The sequence below is a fragment of the Lepidochelys kempii genome, chromosome 7 (assembly GCF_965140285.1).
Source record: "Lepidochelys kempii isolate rLepKem1 chromosome 7, rLepKem1.hap1, whole genome shotgun sequence".
In the NCBI taxonomy this organism is placed as follows: Eukaryota; Metazoa; Chordata; order Testudines; family Cheloniidae; genus Lepidochelys; species Lepidochelys kempii.
Window position 1 is genome coordinate 1,657,560 of NC_136386.1, and position 20,698 is coordinate 1,678,257.

Consider the following 20,698-nt stretch of genomic DNA (forward strand, 5'->3'; position numbering starts at 1 on the left):
ATTAACGAGGCTGTCTCTGCCAGGCTGCCCCCCAAGGATGTTCTCTCACCTGCTACTGCACCAGCAGCTCAGGACCCTGCTCCTCGCTCCCTTTCTCTTGTAAAGAGCAGAGAGGAGGCATCCAGCTGCTTCTGTGGTACCTTTTGTTTTCCCAGAAGTTGAGGGAGCAAAATGTTTTTGTTTTCATGGGTGGGAAGGACAGAGTAGACCCTCCCACGTTCGAAGAGCCCCACAACTCAGGACTGCCTTCACTTCCCCCTCCAGTCCTGGATGCTCTCTCCCCTCCCCAAAATATCTTGCCAGTCCTTCCACCTTAGGAGCCTCTCTGCTCCTTGGAAGAGAAAAGGGGAAGTAAGAGGCCCAGAGCTGCTGAGGAAGGCACATATAGCCCTCCTTTACCTGCTACTGCTCCCTGTCCTGCCATACGCTGCCTGAGAGCGTGACTGTGCCATACACTTGAGGACTGGTTAACCCAGCTGCTTCTGAGGCAGCTCAGATAAGTAAAATCAGTAACTGTCACTCTCTTGTGGCTGATGTGGGTTTAGCTAGGTGCTAACAGACATTGCTAGCTGAGCCCTATACGCTTACTGGAACTCTTACAGCAAAGACCAATAGCAATGTTACAGCAATAGGCTGTAGATTAGGTTCACTTCCCATTGTTGCAGATGACAGTTTGAACCTAGATTTGCTAAGGATCATCACGTAGTTAATAACCCCAGGTACCACTGATTAATTATTAAAATATTTGCATATGCAAAGTGGCAGACTCACTCCTTGCACAATGCTCTGTGCAGGTTTATACCGCCTGTGCTGCTTCCCTGAGTGTGAGCAAGAAGGAGAACAAACTCTGAATGTTTCAGTAAATATTTATTGACCAAACTGCTGGTTCTTGGTTCCCTGTGCTGGGAGCAGGTCCTAGAGCAGTTCAGATTCTGCCTTTCCTTCCCTAATATTTATTTGCTGGAAGCTGCCCCCCTCCTCCTCCCTCTCCAGCCTTTTATATGTTTAAAAAACGAGGAGTACTTGTGGCACCTTAGAGACTAACAAATTTATTTGGGCATAAGCTTTCATGGGCTAAAACCCACTTCATTGGATGCATGCAGTGAAAAATACATCCTGATGATCACTACAAACTTTTTTTTCCTCCTGCTGATAACAGCCCACCTTAATTGATTAGTCTCGTTACAGTTGGTATAGCAACACCCATTTTTTCATGTTCTGTGTGTGTGTATATCTTCCTACTGTATTTTCCATTGCATGCATCTGATGAAGTGGGTTTTAGCCCACAAAAGCTTATGCCTAAATAAATTTGTTAGTCTCTAAGGTGCCACGAGGACTCATTTTTTTTTTTTTCTGATACAGACTAACTCGGCTACCACTCTGAAACCTATTATGTTTAAGAAAACCTGTATGTAAGCAGGGATGTAGCACACGTTTGGAAGTTCAGGCATCTTTACAAATGCCAGAGATATTTGTTAGTAAAGGAGACTGACACACTACCCATGACTGATCGGTGCAGCATCTCTTTAAGAAGGGAATGAGGAGATCACGTAGATGCAGAGAGAAATTGAAATCTAAGGAAGAAAGTGTGGCCCATCCAGCTCTCCCATTGGATTCTCAAGGCACTGTACCTATGTGCTTTGTCATCCTTCTGACCATGCTAATATCCTGCTGATTTGCTTTATCTGTTTCCTGCCCTTACACAGTACTTGTGCCATTGGGCTTCAAGCACAGAATATATGGTTCTTCCTGATTTGTGTTAACTCTTAATTGCTGCTGTAAAATTTGTAACTTCCTAATTTTCATAGTGTTTCCTGAATTCTCTTTCATCTTCTCCCTCTGTGGAAAGAGTTCACGGCAACAAATGATAAATTTTGTATGCCCAGTAAGCCCTACTTACTGAGTGGGATACAATAGATAAGGGGGTGGCCTCAGATCAGTTCATCATGACATTACTGTAACTCCTTGCTTAACATTGTAGTTACGTTCCTGAAAAATGCTACTTTAAGCAAAATGATGTTAAGCGAATCCAGTTTCCCCATAAGAATTAATGTAAATAGGGGAGATTAGGTTCCAGAGAAAATTTTTTAACCAGCCAAAAGACATTATACACACAATAGAAGTTTTAAACAAACAATACTGTACACAGCAACTATGAGTGTGAGGCTTGGTTGAGGTGGTGGAGTCAGGGGGTGGGATGTTTCCCAGGGAATGCCTTACTGCTCAATGATGAACTAGCGCTCGGCTGAGCCCCCAAGGGTTAACCCACTGTTGTTAATGTAGCCTCACACTCTACAAGGCAGCACCAATGGAGAGAGGAGACACAATAGATGCATGGCAGTGGCGGCAAATATCCCCTGCGGAAACAAGGTGATGATGAACCCACCCTCTCCCACTGGAGTGCACCACTCCCTCTACTTTCCAAAGTGTTGGGGGTGCTTGTGTGTGTGACAGAGACACACACTCTGTGTGTGTGAGAGAGAGAGAGAGAGACGTATTGCCTCCTGTAAGTATGCTGACCCCACTCTTAAGTACGTTGCCTTTTTAAGCATATCAGCAAGTTGAGACAGCAGCTGCTGTCAGCAAGCTCCCTCTGTCCTGAGCCCTGTCATGTCTGGTTCTGTGGAGATGGGGTACAGGGGGAGGGGGACACCCTGACATCAGCACCCCTCTTTCTCCCCCCGCCCTGCACAGCAAGCAGGAGGCTCCTGGGACCAGCTCCAAGGCAGTGGGCAGAAGCAGCACATGGCAGTGGGGGGAGGGACACCTGAACTGCCCAGCACTTGGTAGCTTGCTGGGGGGCTTCTGCACAGGGAACTTAGGGGAGCTGATTGGAGGCTGCCAGCCCACCCTGGTTCCAAGCCCCCACCAGCTCGCTCCAACGGGCTGCTCTTCCTGCAAGCAGTGAACAAAGCAGGCGGCTGCCAAACAATGTTATAAGGGAGTATTACACAACTTTAAACGAGCATGGTCTCTAATTGATCAGTGACATAATGAAAATGTTAACTGGGACAATGTTAAGTGAGGAGTTACTGTACTGTGCTGCCCAACTGGCTATAGTGGCAAAGATTCACGTGGTTGTTAGAGGGCAGGACTCCCAACTACATTGGAAAACTGCATGCAATTTGTCACCAAAGACTCATTCTTGTTCTCAGCAAACATGGAAGAAAGGTAAGCAGCAGGATACGGACCCTGGACTTCAGGAAAGCAGACTTCGACTCCCCCAGGGAACGGATGGCCAGGATCCCCTGGGGGACTAACTTGAAGGGGAAAGGAGTCCCGGAGAGCTGGCTGTATTTCAAGGAATCCCTGTTGAGGTTACAGGGACAAACCATCCCAATGAGTCGAAAGAATAGTAAATATGGCAGGCGACCAGCTTGGCTTAATGGTGAAATCCTAGCGGATCTTAAACATAAAAAAGAAGCTTACAAGAAGTGGAAGGTTGGACATATGACCAGGGAAGAGTATAAAAATATTGCTCAGGCATGTAGGAATAATATCAGGAGGGCCAAATCGCACCTGGAGCTGCAGCTAGCGAGAGATGTCAAGAGTAACAAGAAGGGTTTTTTCAGGTATGTTGGCAACAAGAAGAAAGCCAAGGAATGTGTGGGCCCCTTACTGAATGAGGGAGGCAACCTAGTGACAGAGGATGTGGAAAAAGCTAATGTACTCAATGCTTTTTTTGCCTCTGTTTTCACTAACAAGGTCAGCTCCCAGACTGCTGCACTGGGCATCACAAAATGGGGAGTAGATGGCCAGCCCTCTGTGGAGATAGAGGTGGTTAGGGACTATTTAGAAAAGCTGGACGTGCACAAGTCCATGGGGCCGGACGAGTTGCATCCGAGAGTGCTGAAGGAATTGGCGGCTGTGATTGCAGAGCCATTGGCCATTATCTTTGAAAACTCGTGGCGAACCGGGGAAGTCCCGGATGACTGGAAAAAGGCTAATGTAGTGCCAATCTTTAAAAAAGGGAAGAAGGAGGATCCTGGGAACTACAGGCCAGTCAGCCTCACCTCAGTCCCTGGAAAAATCATGGAGCAGGTCCTCAAAGAATCAATCCTGAAGCACTTGCATGAGAGGAAAGTGATCAGGAACAGCCAGCATGGATTCACCAAGGGAAGGTCATGCCTGACTAATCTAATCGCCTTTTATGATGAGATTACTGGTTCTGTGGATGAAGGGAAAGCAGTGGATGTATTGTTTCTTGACTTTAGCAAAGCTTTTGACACGGTCTCCCACAGTATTCTTGTCAGCAAGTTAAGTATGGGCTGGATGAATGCACTATAAGGTGGGTAGAAAGCTGGCTAGATTGTCGGGCTCAACAGGTAGTGATCAATGGCTCCATGTCTAGTTGGCAGCCGGTGTCAAGTGGAGTGCCCCAGGGGTCGGTCCTGGGGCCGGTTTTGTTCAATATCTTCATAAATGATCTGGAGGATGGTGTGGATTGCACTCTCAGCAAATTTGCGGATGATACTAAACTGGGAGGAGTGGTAGATACGCTGGAGGGGAGGGATAGGATACAGAAGGACCTAGACAAATTGGAGGATTGGGCCAAAAGAAATCTGATGAGGTTCAATAAGGATAAGTGCAGGGTCCTGCACTTAGGATGGAAGAATCCAATGCACCGCTACAGACTAGGGACTGAATGGCTAGGCAGCAGTTCTGCGGAAAAGGACCTAGGGGTGACAGTGGACGAGAAGTTGGATATGAGTCAGCAGTGTGCCCTTGTTGCCAAGAAGGCCAATGGCATTTTGGGATGTATAAGTAGGGGCATAGCGAGCAGATCGAGGGACGTGATCGTTCCCCTCTATTCAACATTGGTGAGGCCTCATCTGGAGTACTGTGTCCAGTTTTGGGCCCCACACTTCAAGAAGGATGTGGATAAATTGGAGAGAGTCCAGCGAAGGGCAACAAAAATGATTAGGGGTCTAGAACACATGACTTATGAGGAGATGCTGAGGGAGCTGGGATTGTTTAGCCTGCAGAAGAGAAGAATGAGGGGGGATTTGATAGCTGCTTTCAACTACCTGAAAGGGGGTTCCAAAGAGGATGGCTCTAGACTGTTCTCAATGGTAGCAGATGACAGAACGAGGAGTAATGGTCTCAAGTTGCAGTGGGGGAGGTTTAGATTGGATATTAGGAAAAACTTTTTCACTAAGAGGGTGGTGAAACACTGGAATGCGTTACCTAGGGAGGTGGTAGAATCTCCTTCCTTAGAGGTTTTTAAGGTCAGGCTTGACAAAGCCCTGGCTGGGATGATTTAACTGGGAATTGGTCCTGCTTCGAGCAGGGGGTTGGACTAGATGACCTTCAGGGGTCCCTTCCAACCCTGATATTCTATGATTCTATGATTCTAAGAGGGGATTGATCATCATGGATTGAGGGGATTAAAGGGCTTGATCATCAGTCTTAGTTCCCTCCCTCCTTTAAAGTGCTCCCATGTTGGATTCTAGTAGTTGTTTCCTTCAATTCCAAAGATTCATTTAGTTTCTAGAGGTTTCTCTCTTGCGGACATGAAAGCTGAGTTTAATGCCTGAGCATTCCTTCTCTTCCATTAGTCCAGACAGGGCAGAATATCAGAATCAGCCCCTCCCCCTGTTCCATCATTACTTTACTTTGTAACATTTTGGGCATTTGACTCACTGTTGTAGCAGTCTGACTCAGTGAAGTCAATCTTCTGAGTGACACTAAAAAGAGCAATCAAATTCAGTAGATTTGTGCCCCAACGTGTGCTGAAAAAGAATAAATGGAAATGACTAAAAGGCCCTACCACATGACACTTGCAATCTAGAGAGAGGATCATGGAGAAGTACACTACTTCTCTGAGCCTATTTGACTTAGTGATACGAAGGAGAAATTATACATATGATATAATATATAATGTTAATAAGCTAGGATTGATCAGAGACCATATTTACCTTTCTTTAATGTGTGTAACACAATGGGACCCCCAATAGTAAAAATAATGCAGTGTCTTTATGAACTGCACATAGAGGCCAGGTTGCATTGTGCATTAACTGTGGTCTCCACTGTTAAAAATCAAAGCAGCCTGAGTTAGGAATCCAAGCCATTGTAAAATCACAGAACTCCTAACTAGGGCAAACTCTCACTGAAGTGAGTCGGGGTTTCTATGGGAGAAGGCCAAGTTCAGGATAGTGACCATACACACAGGAGATAGGAAAAGACCCATCAGGTCACTTGACATATCTTGTGGGATGTAAGTGCGGGACAGCTTCTGCAGAAACATTTTCAAGTACTCTGTTTAGTCCTTTTTTATTTATTTAATTTTTAAATCCATGTCAACTTGAAATTTTTTATAACTGTTTCAGAAGTTTGAATGGGTTTACAAATCACTGCGATACAAACATCAGCAAGAAAGCATTAATCATTACAAAAATGAGCTCATTCCAGAGAAGAAATTAATTCTTCATTTCTTTGAGTGTGACCACTTCCACTCGGAAGCCCCAGGAGGATTACCAAAGGATCATTTGGTAAGAGATATGCAACACTTTGTCATGTGTAGTTACAAACTGCACCCAAGTACTCTCTGACTGAACATCTGCACGACATATGCATAAAATCTCTGCTTTCACCACAATTTCTCCTACATTTACTGCCATTCAATCGCTCTATATATTTTAACCAGACCGGTGCTAAGTGAAACAAAAAAAGAAATTTTCTTTTATCATAGTACAAACTGATGTTGTTGGTCTTCTTTTCCAGATCAAGTCCTCTGGGGTAATTTGTCTATCCAAATCCTTTTCCCACCATGTCATATATGGACATTTTCCTTGTTAGGAAAGTTGCCTACAAAGACTGATGTGTTATTTTTGGTTTCCTAACTGACCAGAAGTCATTGCGTTTACTAAAATTAGCTTTCTGTATAAAATAACTTTATAGAAAAGTTGAGAGATGTTTAACTTGAAGGTACTGGTACCATGGGAGAGTTAACCAGTTAAAGCTGGTTTTGATTGCTAAATACATTAGAAAGGTTTCTTTGATGAACAGCTGGCTGACTGTATGTATTCCAGGGCTCTCCCAATTCTTAAATCTCTCTGGTTTGTAATTTGAGTTAAAATCTGAATGATTTGCAATGGGGACAAGAATTTATCCGATCCTTAGCTCTATTCCAAACCCATAGAGAACCCTTTATATACATTTCTGGAGGGTGTGATTTTTTTAAATTAATCCATGGTAATGTAGCAATATTTACACTGCCACAATTTTCTTATTGAATAAAACTCAGTGTTGGCTGAGTTAGTGCACCCCCAAGCCACTAACTGCTTTGAGCTGGCTGGCTTGACAAGACTGTATAATATTTGGAAGAGCTAGTCCACCCTGTTTAATGCATCTGTACAAAGTATCCAAACTCAGTGTTAGTGTGACAGATAGGGCAACATCCTGAGCAAACCTTACTGAATTCAGTTTATGTATCTTTGTGGGCCAGAGATTGCATGTAATTACAGAGAGAGGGGGACAACAGCCCTCCAGGAACTTAGAACAGTGGGAGTGATTTAGGCAAATTCACTCCGGTTTTAAGACCTCCAGAGAGCTACCCCACCTGGAGAGAGGCTCGCATGTACTGGTGGAAACTGGATTCTTCAGGGACCAACTGACAAAGAAAGGACTTTTGGTTAAATAGCCTGTGTTAACACTGACCCAGGGCCTTCTTGTCTGTTTTTTTTAATCAAAAAGATCTTCTGTCCAAGGGGTCCCCCTGGGAAGGGCTGGAAGGACTTGGCCCAGTCTGTGCTCTTGTTCTCAGGAAAAGGGGTTCTGAACGTGCAACCCCAGGAAAACCTCTTGGTAGGGTTTGAAGGACTGTTCACTGGCCAGAGTCCTTGTTAGAGTAATCACATCAGCCACACTATCAGAGGCTCGTTCACCTGCACATCTACCAATGTGATATATGCCATCATGTGCCAGCAATGCCCCTCTGCCATATACATTGGTTAAACTGGACAGCTTCTACGTAAAAGAATAAATGGACACAAATCAGACGTCAAGAATTATAACATTCAAAAACCAGTCGGAGAACACTTCAATCTCTTTGGTCACTCGATTACAGACCTAAAAGTGGCAATTCTTCAACAAAAAAACTTCCAAGACAGACTCCAATGAGAGACTGCTGAATTGGAATTAATTTGCAAACTAGATACAATTAACTTAGGCTTGAATAAGACTGGGAGTGGATGGGTCATTACACAAAGTAAAACTATTTCCCCATGTTTATTCCCCACCCCCCACTGTTCCTCAGACGTTCTTGTCAACTGCTGGAAATGGCCCACCTTGATTATCACTACAAAAGGTCCCCCCCATCCCCCCGCTGGTAATAGCTCATCTTAAGTGATCACTCTCATTACAGTGTGTATGGTAACACCCATTGTTTCATGTTCTCTATGTATATAAATCTCCCCACTGTATTTTCCAATGAAGTGAGCTGTAGTTCACAAAAGCTTATGCTCAAATAAATTGGTTAGTCTCTAAGGTGCCACAAGTCCTCCTCTTTTTTTGTGGATACACACTAACACGGCTGCTACTCTGAAATCTAGCAGGTATGTAGATTCTTTTATTGTTTTTAATATGTATTCTTTGTAGTGGTTTTACCTGAAGAATAAATGTACTTGCTTAGAAAGAGCTGTGTGGTAACTAACTGTGTCAATTACTGTTTATCATCTCTGAGGAGAAATGTAAAGCAAGCCTCTTTAGGCACTCTAATTTTGCTAGGGAATTCACAGTATAGGTAGGGAACTGTGCAGGCTGGAAATATCTGCTCAGGAGGGAGAGAGATATATGTCTCCACCCAAGAGAGGCAACGGCTGGGGAGCCAGAAGCTTAGGAGTAGGTGCCCCTTACTGGACCATAGAGGGGGAACACGTGCAGATGCCATGAACCATGACACTTGGTCTTTTCTTATTCCACATAAATTCTAACAACATTCTCTATACTCCTGCTAGAGTTCTATCTCAGATGACTATAGGAAGATTTTGAAACAAGGAAGATACCCTTGGCAAAGTATTCATTTTGTCTGTGGATATTTTTATTTTCTTCATAGCCAAGAAATTGCATACTTCTCCCACCAATCAAAAAAAATTTTTTTATTTGCTGAAATAGAGGTTTGACATCCAAATCATAGAGCCCAAGCTTGAGATTTTAATTCCCAGGTATCTTACAGAACCTGTTGTCCATTTGTACCCAAATGTTTTCTGGAGGGATGATTCTTCCAAGTGTGGCAAACTCATACCTAGTATTTAAGATTTGGCATAATTTACTTGAAAGACAGATGCTCTCCTGAAGTCATGGATTTCTTTGATACTAATTTTAGAGAAATGCTCAGGTCAGATAAAAAAATCATATAATTGCCAAACAAAGCTATTTTCTTATGTGTTCCTGCAAGCTTTGTTCCTGTGACAGAATAATTAATCCTTATCCTCTGCAAAACACTCCATGGTCAATGCAAAAAGCAAAGGCAACAATGACATCTCTCCTGTGCAATTCAGAAGGGGGAGATTTAACTTCACTGGCTTCTGAACCTATTGAAGAGGTGGGCAGGCTCAAGCCCACCTGCAGCTGAAGGCTCCTCCTGCAGCCTAAGGGGAGGAGGTACTGGACCCGGGATTCAAACAATTACAGGGGACATGGGCATTTGCAGCTGCTGTTAGGCTGTGTGATATGGGTACTCCCCACACAAGCCCAATCAGCCCATGAAGCTGCAAATGGGGAAGATGTAATCTGTGTGGAGGGCACTTATGAGGAGGAAGTTCACCTGTGAGAAACAGGCAGTGCTTCTATAAAGGCAGGAGGGAGAAAGCCGTCAGTCCCCCTCCCTGAGGCGAGAAAGAAACCCTTGAGAAAAGAGATAGGAACCTAAGAGAGAAAGTTTACCTAGTAGGCCTAAGAGAGAGCGGTCTGACTAGGAAAGCTGGAGAATGAAAAGCTTGGCGAAGCATGGTAGGAAGTAGTCCAGACCTTAGAGGTAGCTGCAGACAGCAACTGCTCGGTATAACGCCATGGACTGGAACCCTGAATAGAGGGTAGGCCTGGGTTCCCCTACCAACCACTGCAGAATAGTACTGCTAAGGGCAGCGAACGGGAAAACTGCCTGAGTCGCTGTGGGAGTGACCTAATCAGGTCAGTGGGTGTGAGGACTACCTGACCATGCTTGTGCAGAGAGACTTAGAAAGATTCCCCTGAAAGTCACAAAGCAGCCATACTGCAACTCCATGAGCAGGAGGAGACCTGCAATGGTGGAAGAGAAGAAAGGGGGCACGGGACTGGGCAGCACCTCCTGAAGGAGGCACCAGCCAGCAATGAGTAGAGCACGCTGTGACAAGCTAGTATAAAGAGCAATCATCTCTTCAAGGAACTGGGGGCCAAATGTCCATAGGGGACATGAATTTAAACATGGAGTTCCACTCTATGCTATCAAAAGTTTTCTCGGCAGCAAGTAATAACAAAGGAAATGGATCTCTTTTTCATCTGGCACTAGGAATACAATCAATTAAAATCTTTGTTATATGATTCAGCACAGCTCAATGAGGTTAGGTCTTTTCCAGACTCACTTTAAGATAAAAAAATAAAATATCAAAAACAGCATATAAATCAGTTCTCAAACTACCGTGATTTATTGAACCATAAACAGCTATACCCTCCCCACAAATATGTGGGCTGCTTCTCTTACAATGTAAAGGAGGTACTCTTTCCATGTACAGTACATCAACCCTCACCCTTAGGGACAGATTACCAGCTGAACTTTTTGAGTTACTGGTGGGTATACAAAACAGGTAAGGGCCCCTATCCATTCCCATTCCCTCCACTCTCCTCCATCCCTAAGACCACTACCCAGCCACACACTCACCCCTTATTATCCTCTGTTTTCTCTATATTTTAAGATTCAGAACACAGCTATCACAGTTATGATCACTCCACTTAAACTTAATACGACTTTCTTTACAACATTAACATAGTGAAAAGAAAAGGAGTACTTGTGGCACCTTAGAGACTAACCAATTTATTTGAGCATAAGCTTTCGTGAGCTACGTGAGCTGTAGCTCACGAAAGCTTGTGCTCAAATAAATTGGTTAATCTCTAAGGTGCCACAAGTAATCCTTTTCTTTTTGCAAATACAGACTAACACGGCTGCTACTCTGAAAATTAACACAGCGATCAGGTATTTGTTCTTGATGACTCCCAAAAAGTCTTTTCTGGTTAATGATTAGGTTACTTCTCAGGTGTCTGTGTTCTCTTGTTCAGCTTTACTTCTGCCATTGTGAATGTGTTCTCTAGTCTTTCACCTTTTCTTTTCCTGTCTGCCTTTGCTGGAGTTATGCTGTCAGACATGTTTTTTTTTCAGCATCTTATCCTTACCTTCTACCTCTGGAGTATCCTCGCGTGTGTTTGAGATTTGGATTTCTCTCCCAAGCAACCTGAGTCTATTTCCCCCCTTGTTTAAAACTGCTGATCGTGTAATACCAATTCGAAAAGCAAATGAGTATGTAAATGGAAATCCCGGTCTACTGTGGATTTCTGCCCATCTGACTGCTGCTGAAATTTCCCCTATCTCTAGTCTTGTCTCTCTCTTTTAAAGTTAGGGCAGTAAGGTCTTGGGGAAATTGCAGATTGTGGCCTTTGAGGGTAAGCTCTGGAAACTTTCTGATATTTTTCAAAATTAAATCTTTGTTGATGATGAAACTTCACAATCAGATCTCAGGATCTGTAATGAGGCACAAGCTGATGGAATAGGATTCTATGTGCTCTGTCCACTTTCACCACCTCCAGAGAGCTCAGATTTAACAACTTGACATACCTGATTGGGTTTCCTCCTTCAGCATTTTCAGGCAGACCCTTAATTTCTAACCTTTTCTCCTTGTGTCTTCTCTATAATCTAACATAAATTACATCTTTGTGTTTCTCTACTCTAGGAGTGCCATGTGATTCTGCAGCGTGTGCACGCTCTCTCTCTCAATTGTTTCTCCTATGTCAGTTTCTAACACAGGGACTCAACCTTCAAAGTCAGTAACTTCCTTCTTTCTGCTAGACTCTTGAACATCATTTCTCAGAACTTTAAACTCAGAGATTCATCTCCTGAGGTCCACCTTGGTGTGACCATTTGGCTCTTTGGCCTTACTATTCCTGCTTGTTTTGTGAGGACATGTCCTCACTTGCAGTCAAAGAGGCCTCCCTTCTCAGTGAGGGTTTTTTATTTTTAATGTTTGGATTTGCTTTGAGGAATTCATTCTCTGGAACCCTGTGCTCCACTTTCTTGATCAGGGTTATTTGGTGTAGAAGGTTGATGGAGGCAAATTGTAATTCTCTAAGATCAGGCTTCAGACAGCCATCTTAGGCCATGTCTACACTACCCGCCAGATCGGCAGATATTGATCCATCTATCGGGGATCGATTTATCGCGTCTAGTGTAGACACGATAAATTGATCCCTGATCGCTCTGCCATCGACTCCGGAACTCCACCCTGGTGAGAGGCGGAAGCAGAGTCGACGGGGGAGCGGCAGCCGTCGATCCCGTGCCGCAAGGACGCGAAGTAAGTGATTCTAAGTTGATCTAAGATGTGTCGACTTCAGTTACGCTATTCTTGTAGCTGAAGTTGCATATCTTAGATCGATCCCCCCCAGTGTAGACCAGGCCTGAGTCTGGTCCTCTGCTGCTCCCGTCACCTTGTCCCATTCCTGACACAGTTCCATTTTGATATCACATCCGCACATTTAAAACAAGGTTTTAAAATCTTGCTATACATAGGGAGGAGTATGAAACACAATACCCCCAAAGTGCTGCCAAATGCACAAAGTAAACAGACTGGAAATAATAGGTCTGCAACTTCCTTCAGTTCTAGTGAGCTAGACAGAAAAGGCTGTGTCCCTTTAAATGGCTCCGCTCTCTGGCTGCAGCTCTTAGCACATGGAAACTGCAGAATACAGATGGACCAGATTTGGCAAAACCATTCCATATTTGTTAACATTCTGCAGCCACAACAGAGCTTCCAAATTGTCATAACAAGCTACTAACCCCTCTCCTTTTCTAGATAGGGCCCAAATAGTTTAACATTTGCATGCAGGACAGAGGTGGAATTATATAAAAAAAGGCAGAATCACAGCATTCTCTCTGGAAGAATACATAAATAAAACAATGACACTGAAATGCATATACTCTAGACCAGGGATCACACACAATGCATGTGGGAGGGACAGAATTTTACTAACCATCTCTCCATTTTATTGACCTACTTGTGTTCAATGCATTCAATGCTGCTCTCGGGGACCCGGGGGAAATAAATTGGACATAATGTGAGAAGGGAGCTGGTTGGCTGAAGCCAAGTGGAGTGGTTATTTTAATTATTCATAGTCCACATCCCTGAGGGATCATTAAGTGACCTACCATGTCCCTCCCAGCCCCAGTCACTATGGCTGTGCTTAAACTGCATCGCCTTTTATAGAGTCTGAATCAGCTGTCAGCTAGAAAACATCTCCAATAGGGGCAGAGAAGACAGGCATTAGACAATCAGAGAGGGGTAATTTTATTGTGGTTATTTCTGTACTTTGCCTTCTAATTCCCTGCTGGGAGCAAATGCACCATTAAACAATTTCTGCTCCTTGGGCACAGTTCGAAGGAGAAAAAAATGCTGAATAACTGCAAATAACTGAAGCTGCTAGTTTTGGAATCAGAAGCTTTGTGGTGATGTCAAAACAACATTAATGTGTAAATGTAAGATTTAGTACTGAGGTTGCAGTATTTCTTAGAGACCCCAGTCGTGGGCCAGGACCCCATTGTGCTATACAAATGGAATAAAAGACACTCCCTGCGCCAAGGAATTTATAATCTAAGCATGAGACAAGAGACAACAGATTAATACAACAGATGGGATGGGATGGGATGCTTCCTGGGAGTACCCAGAGTTCTGAGGTACCTCACTACAATTTGCCCTCAGCGTGGGGAAGCCTTGTCCGTATCTTCTGTGGGCCAGGTCCCTGACTCCTTTGGGCATGGACAACACAAGCACTCCCGTCTCAGATTATGCAGACACTGCTGTCCCTCTGCAGGTTAGCACCTGGCATACTTCAATCCTCACTCCCTCTAAGCATCCTTGTGGAGCATCCAGCCTGTTTCACTGGACACTCTCAGTATTCACAGATTTGTTGCTTTCAAAGGAACAGTACACCCTAATTTACCAGTTTCACTTAAGATCATTGCTCTGCTTATGACGCAGCACTTAGATATATTGATAGTGAAAACAAAATATAGAGATTTGAGAAGAAGCAAGCAAAAGTAATGGAAAGAAATGGTTCAATGTAAAATAAAACCATAAGATGCATTTTATGCATTTTAGAACCTAGAATTAATTAACAAGATATTCTCCTAATACAGTATAGCTCACCAGCACTGTGATCACCAGGCCAGTGACTGGCTGTGATCCCTCTCTCATGAGACATAACACACTGTCAGCTTGTCTCCTCAGTGAAAGGATACTGTGTTTCTTTGCAACCCCAGATACATCAAAACAGTCCCTTTATTCATAACCCAGGCACCTCTTGCTGTGTGCGTCTTCCTGGAGATTTTGCAATCTTGATTAGTTGGTGGCTGCATCTGCAAATAGGCTTACATTGTGTGAGACACAATGCACAAAGACAAGACAAAGAGACGCATCTACATCCCCCGCCTGAACAGAACCTGAAGTGTATCACCTTTTCATTTCAAGGCTTTAAGAACATAATTTCCAGTGTAGGTACATAACTTCTTAAATATTATCCATCCATATATATTGCAATGATTCTGATAAACAGTGGGCTATATGCTCTCAATAGAGACTTTACATGCCACCCTTTGGTGAATTATTATGCACAGATATGACCCAGTGGATCCCTGTAAAACTCTATGCCCACCTGTGCCTTCTGCCCATTGACACAAAGAAGTTCTTGGATCACAGGGAGCATAAGGGAATAATAAGTCAATGCTGGTCAGCATAATATGCAGTAGCCTCAGCACACCAGTTATCTTTGTGAGTGTTTATGTGAAGCCGCTCTGATGTATGAAGGGCAGCATGGAAGAAAGCAGCAAGAAGCTTGTTTGAAAACTTTAACAAGTGTGCGTTGAAGGCTGGTACCATTGACAGGGTGGCCATCAATAGAATAGGAGAGATGCTAGGGTGGAGATAGGCCATGAAGGGCCTGGATAGTGAAGATGTGTGGCTTGTGTTTGCAGTGGAGCAGGGGAAGCCTGTGCAGGAACACAGAGAGTGGTGATATGACAAGCCAGGAAAAGAGTCTTTGCAGAATTGCCTTCAATGGATATGAGTGGGGCAAGACTGTATTTGTAAAGGCCAGAGAAAAGGTTGTACTAGTTGAGCCACAAGATGATGGGGGCCTGGACGAGAGATTGGGCCGTATGGGTGATAATGAAAGACTGTATCTCTTTCAGGAACAAATGGCATGATTCAGGTAGGGCCTGGATGAGAGGATCTAGGGGGAGGGCTGAGTGATGGTAATAGGTTATTATTTGCTATGACACTTGAGGATCCATAAATCCATCTAAAAGACTAATTCAGACCTCATTAAAATCTAAAACCATAATAATAATGTTAAAATCCAAAAATGTATAAAAATACAAACTAAGTGGTATGGTAAGAGCCCTTTATGGCACTGACAACTAGCTAGCTCAGGTCACAACCTCAAATTGGTGTTAGGTGTACCAATTCACTTGGGCTGATAGGCATTGTAATAGGATCAAGCCAATTCACTTATCTCTTAGAATAGTTCAAAGAAATGTTTGTGATATTGTCCTCACATATCGGTAACTTGTTGATTTGCATTATATATGTTCACCCTATGCTTAATTAACCCTAGATCAGAAGTTTGTGTTAGCATTAAGATGAGAATTTGCTTGCTGTGTAGATATCTTGAAAACTAATGAATATTTTCTATATTGTTTTCACTTATCTATCTATCAGAATGTAATGGCAGGTAATTGTATGCATACATGACTGTAACTGGATTACTTGTGTATCATAGGAAGTAGAATGTTAATTTCAAAGCAAGTGGTCCTTGATGTGGTGACCTGAGGTCAAAGACCCAAAATGTATTCTTCATCAAAGGAAGAGACCATGCTGTGAGTGCAAGCATTTGCCTGGCTTCTTTCTAGGGAAGATAGCTATAAAAGTGTGCCATGGGAATGATCCTTCATCTCTGAATGGCTTGAATTCTGACAGGGAGAACCCTAAGCTAGTGGTTCTCAACCAGGGGTATGTGTATCCCTGGGGATACGCAGAGGTCTTCCACGGGGTATATCAACTCATCTAGACATTTGCCTAGTTTTACAACAGGCTACATAAAAAGCACCAGCAAAGTCAGTACAAACTAAAATTTCATACTATTTCAGTGGTTCTCAAACTGTGGGTGAGTTCGTTTTAATGGGATCGCCAGGGCCATCATTAGACTTGCTGGGGCCCAGGGCAAAATGCCAAAGCCCAAGCCCTGGTGTGTGGGGCTGAAGCTGAAGCCTGAGTTTTTAAGTGAGGTAAAACTTGGGGTATGCAAGATAAATCAGATTTCTGTATCCATTTCAGGAGTCTGGAAAGCAATTAGACAGAGGTCCCCAGAGCCATTTTGGGAAGCCCCAAGAGACTTATGGAAAACAAGCAGATTACTACATTGCTACTATCATTTGGACTACAACTCTGATTCACCTTTAATGTAATTTACCTGCTTTTAACCTCTCATCTCCTCTCTCTTTTTTCTTAGCTAATAAATCTTTCGTTTAGTTTACTAGAGAAACTGGCTTCAGCATTATCTTTGGTGAGATCTGGAATATACCTTGACCTGGGTAAGGGACTGGCCCTTTGAGGCTGGAAGAACCTAATGTACAGTGATTTTGGTTGAAATAGACTGGACTTTATTATGAAAGGTTGTCTGGGTGGCAAAGTAGGGGCTGGAGAGACTAAGGAGGACTGTCTGTGGCTCCATGGTGAAATTAATGTAGTAATTCAAGAGTGCACATTTGTTACTGGTTTGGTGAAATTTAATTATATTATACCACCAGTTTCAGTGTGTCTGCCCATTTTTCTGACCAACTGACCTGAGATTGGCATTCACAGCTGTGACCCATTCTGGACACGGTGGCAATTGGTGTAGTCGGCAGGATGCCAAAGGTCAATTGGGCTGTAAGATAGGAACCCAGTGCTATTTAAAGTTTAAATTTGATATTTAAAGTTAAGGGTTAAAGAGTAGTTACAAAGGGGTGAACACAATCATGAGGATCTTGCTCAAAGTCTTTTCTGTCATTTGTGCTTGTAGAGGGGGTTACCCTTTAAGAAGAAAGCAGATCTGGAAGTGAGAACTATGCTCAGGGACTTTGACCAAAAAGCAAGGTCTCAGCACCGCTGACCCCAGCACCAGATGCCGCAGACCCCGGCAGTCAAGCAAGAATATAAGCATGAAATGAAAATGATAGAACTCCAAATGAAAGAGAAGCAAGCGATCGCTAAGATGGAGAAGGAAGCCCACCTGAGATGCATGGAGCAGCTAGCGGCTGAGAAAGAAGCTCATGCAATGCTGCTTGAAATCCTGGACAAGCAAAAGGACCAGCCTCAGCCTTTGGGTCCATCCCCTCTCAACATCAGGGAAGGGGAAAAAACCTGCCCAATTTATCAGGAATCTGACTGCCATGAGGCATTCCTAGCCACCTTTGCGAGACTGTGTACTATCCATAAGATTCCAGAGAATAAATGGATGCCAATCCTCTTAATCAGGTTGACCGGAAAAGCCAGACAGATATTTAATGAAATGGTGATGGAGGATGCTATGATATATAAGAACTTTGAAGAAACTATATGGAAAAGATTTTAAATCACCTCATAGTCTTATTTCTTAAAGTTTAGAAATCTTAAAATGCCTGACAATATAATTTATGTGGAATATATGTATAAGCTGTGTAGTTATGTGAAAAAAAAAACGGATTATTGGGGCAGTGCTGACAGTGACTTTAATAATCTGTTAGGTTTGGTAATACAAGAGCAATTATTATGGGTAGTCATTGATGAGGTAAAAGCAGCTATCTGTGACAAAAAACCTTGACAGTTTTAAAAGCAGCAAAAACTGCTGATGAATATGTTGAGTCCAAAACTCGGGAAGGGCGCAAGCCCCAGGGAAACGGTTATACCTCTGCTCCTCAGGGTGAAAGGGCTGAAGGGTTTAAAAATAAACCTTACCACAACTTTGTTAAAAAACCTCAAGGGAGCCAGATTTGAAAACATCTTACCACAAAGGGAAACTGGTAGTCTGTCATCAGCGTGGGACCCTGCCCATATAAAGCCAAATTGCCCAAAGCTTAAAACCACCCAATAACATGCACCCACAACCCCCATCATGAGTGCCAATGTTACAACCACAAGTGCTAACATTACTACATTAGACACAGGGAAAATTGTGGAGGAGAAAAGTGTCTTCATAAATTATATTAGAACTGAGTCTTGAGAAGGGAGTGAAGAATGTATTAAGAGTTTATTATTTATGCAAGGGTAGCTGGCACTGAGTGTACTGGGTGACAGGACACAGTGTCTCATGTCACTTTGATTAAAGAAAGTTTTGTGAGAGGAAGATAGATTGCCTGGCAAAAATATAAATCTTTTAGCTTTGACTGAATATTCAATGACTGTGCATCTGGCTAAAATCCACCTGAAGTGGGAAAGTTTTAAGGGTGATATTGTGATTGGCATTAGGAATTTGCTACCTGCTGATATTTCAGTATGCAATAACATTGTAACTATGTCTAAGCAGATTAATGTTATAACCAGTTTCCAGGGAAAGTGGCTGATGTGATTAGGCCCTGTGATGGTGTCCCCTGAATAGATATGTGGACACAGTTGGCAACGGGCTTTGTTGCAAGGATTGGTTCCTGGGTTAGTGGTTCTGTTGTGTGGTATGTGGTTGCTGGTGAGTATCTGCTTCAGGTTGGGGGGCTGTCTGTAAGCAAGGACTGGCCTGTCTCCCAAGATCTGTGAGAGTGATGGGTCGCCCTTCAGGATAGGTTGTAGATCCTTGATGATGTGTCGGAGAGGTTTTAGTTGGGGGCTGAAGGTGACGGCTAGTGGCGTTCTGTTATTTTCTTTGTTGGGCCTTTCCTGTAGTAGGTGACTTCTGGGTACTCTTCTGGCTCTGTCAATCTGTTTCTTCACTTCAGCAGATGGGTATTGTCGTTGTAAGAATGCTTGATAGAGATCTTATAGGTGTTTGTCTCTGTTTGAGGGGTTGGAGCAAATGTGGTTGTATCGTAGAGCTTGGCTGTAGACAATGGATCGTGTGGTGTCGTCTGGATGAAAGCTGGAGGCATGTATGTAGGAATAGCGTAGGGCCTAATCACATCAGCCACACTATCAGAGGCTCGTTCACCTGCACATCTACCAATGTGATATATGCCATCATGTGCCAGCAATGCCCCTCTGCCATGTACATTGGTCAGACTGGACAGTCTCTACGTAAAAGAATAAATGGACACAAATCAGACGTCAAGAATTATAACATTCAAAAACCAGTCGGAGAACACTTCAATCTCTCTGGTCACGCGATTACAGACCTAAAAGTGGCTATTCTTCAACAAAAAAACTTCAAAAACAGAGTCCAAGGAGAGATTGCTGAATTGGAATTAATTTGCAAACTGGATACAATTAACCTAGGCTTGAATAGAGACTGGGGAGTGGACGGGTCATTACACAAAGTAAAACTATTTCCCCCCCTCACCCCCCACTGTTCCTCAGACATTCTTGTCAACTGCTGGAAATGGCCCACCTTGATTATCAATAGAAAAGATTTCCCCCTCCCCTCCCCCGCTCTCCTGCTGGTAATAGCTCACCTTAAGTGAAAAGGAGTACTTGTGGCACCTTAGAGACTAACCAATTTATTTGAGCATGAGCTTTCGTGAGCTACAGCTCACTTCATCGGATGCATCCGATGAAGTGAGCTGTAGCTCACGAAAGCTCATGCTCAAATAAATTGGTTAGTCTCTAAGGTGCCACAAGTACTCCTTTTCTTTTTGCAAATACAGACTAACACGGCTGTTACTCTGTCACCTTAAGTGATCACTCTCCTTACCGTGTGTATGGTAACACCCATTGTTTCATGTTCTGTGTATATAAATCTCCCGACTGTATTTTCCACTGAATGTGTCCGATGAAGTGAGCTGTAGCTCACGAAAGCTTATGCTCAAATAAATTGGTTAGTCTCTAAGGTGCCACAAGTCCTCCTTTTCTTTTTACTGGGGTTAAGTGAAATACAAAAGGAATTTAAATCTGATCAGCAAAATGATGCTTCTTTGGAACATGAGAGAATTGCAGAATAATGCCCCAAGGATGGAAAGGGCTTTTTTTTTTAATGAAAGATGGATTATTATTTAGAGAAGCTCCTTCAGGGAAGAAGAGGCTTCCTTAGGAAGTCTGCAAATAGTTGTGCCTGAGGGATATAGAAGAGATTTGCTCCAATTAGCATGATTGCTCATTCGCAGGTCATTTGGGTGTAGAAAAACCCTGTAACAGGCACAGGCTAAAGCAAAATTTCTGCTGGCCCCATATGTTTCAGACAGTGAAGGATTACTGTAAAAGCTGTGACTTATGCCAGAAGCATAAGGCTTTAAAGGCACCTCTGCAACCTTTCCTTGTTATTAAAGAGGTTTATGCCAGAGTGTCTGTAGATATTGTAGGAC

At 43.3% G+C, this 20,698-nt stretch overlaps 2 long non-coding RNA genes across 2 annotated transcripts in view; one reads left to right on the forward strand and one right to left on the reverse strand.

Annotated features, from left to right (window-relative positions):
* Nucleotides 1-11,777: 11,777 nt before the first annotated feature.
* The window catches only part of LOC140914035 (uncharacterized), a 43,393-nt gene continuing 34,472 nt past the window's right edge, over nt 11,778-20,698 (reverse strand). Inside the window, exon 2 of the long non-coding RNA XR_012159740.2 lies at nt 11,778-19,474. This is a non-coding gene — a long non-coding RNA (uncharacterized LOC140914035). The remainder of the gene's footprint in view (nt 19,475-20,698) is intronic.
* LOC140914034 (uncharacterized) lies at nt 12,376-19,881 on the forward strand. Its single transcript, XR_012159739.2, has 3 exons — nt 12,376-16,114; nt 16,747-16,828; nt 17,299-19,881. It is a non-coding gene; the product is annotated as an uncharacterized LOC140914034 (long non-coding RNA).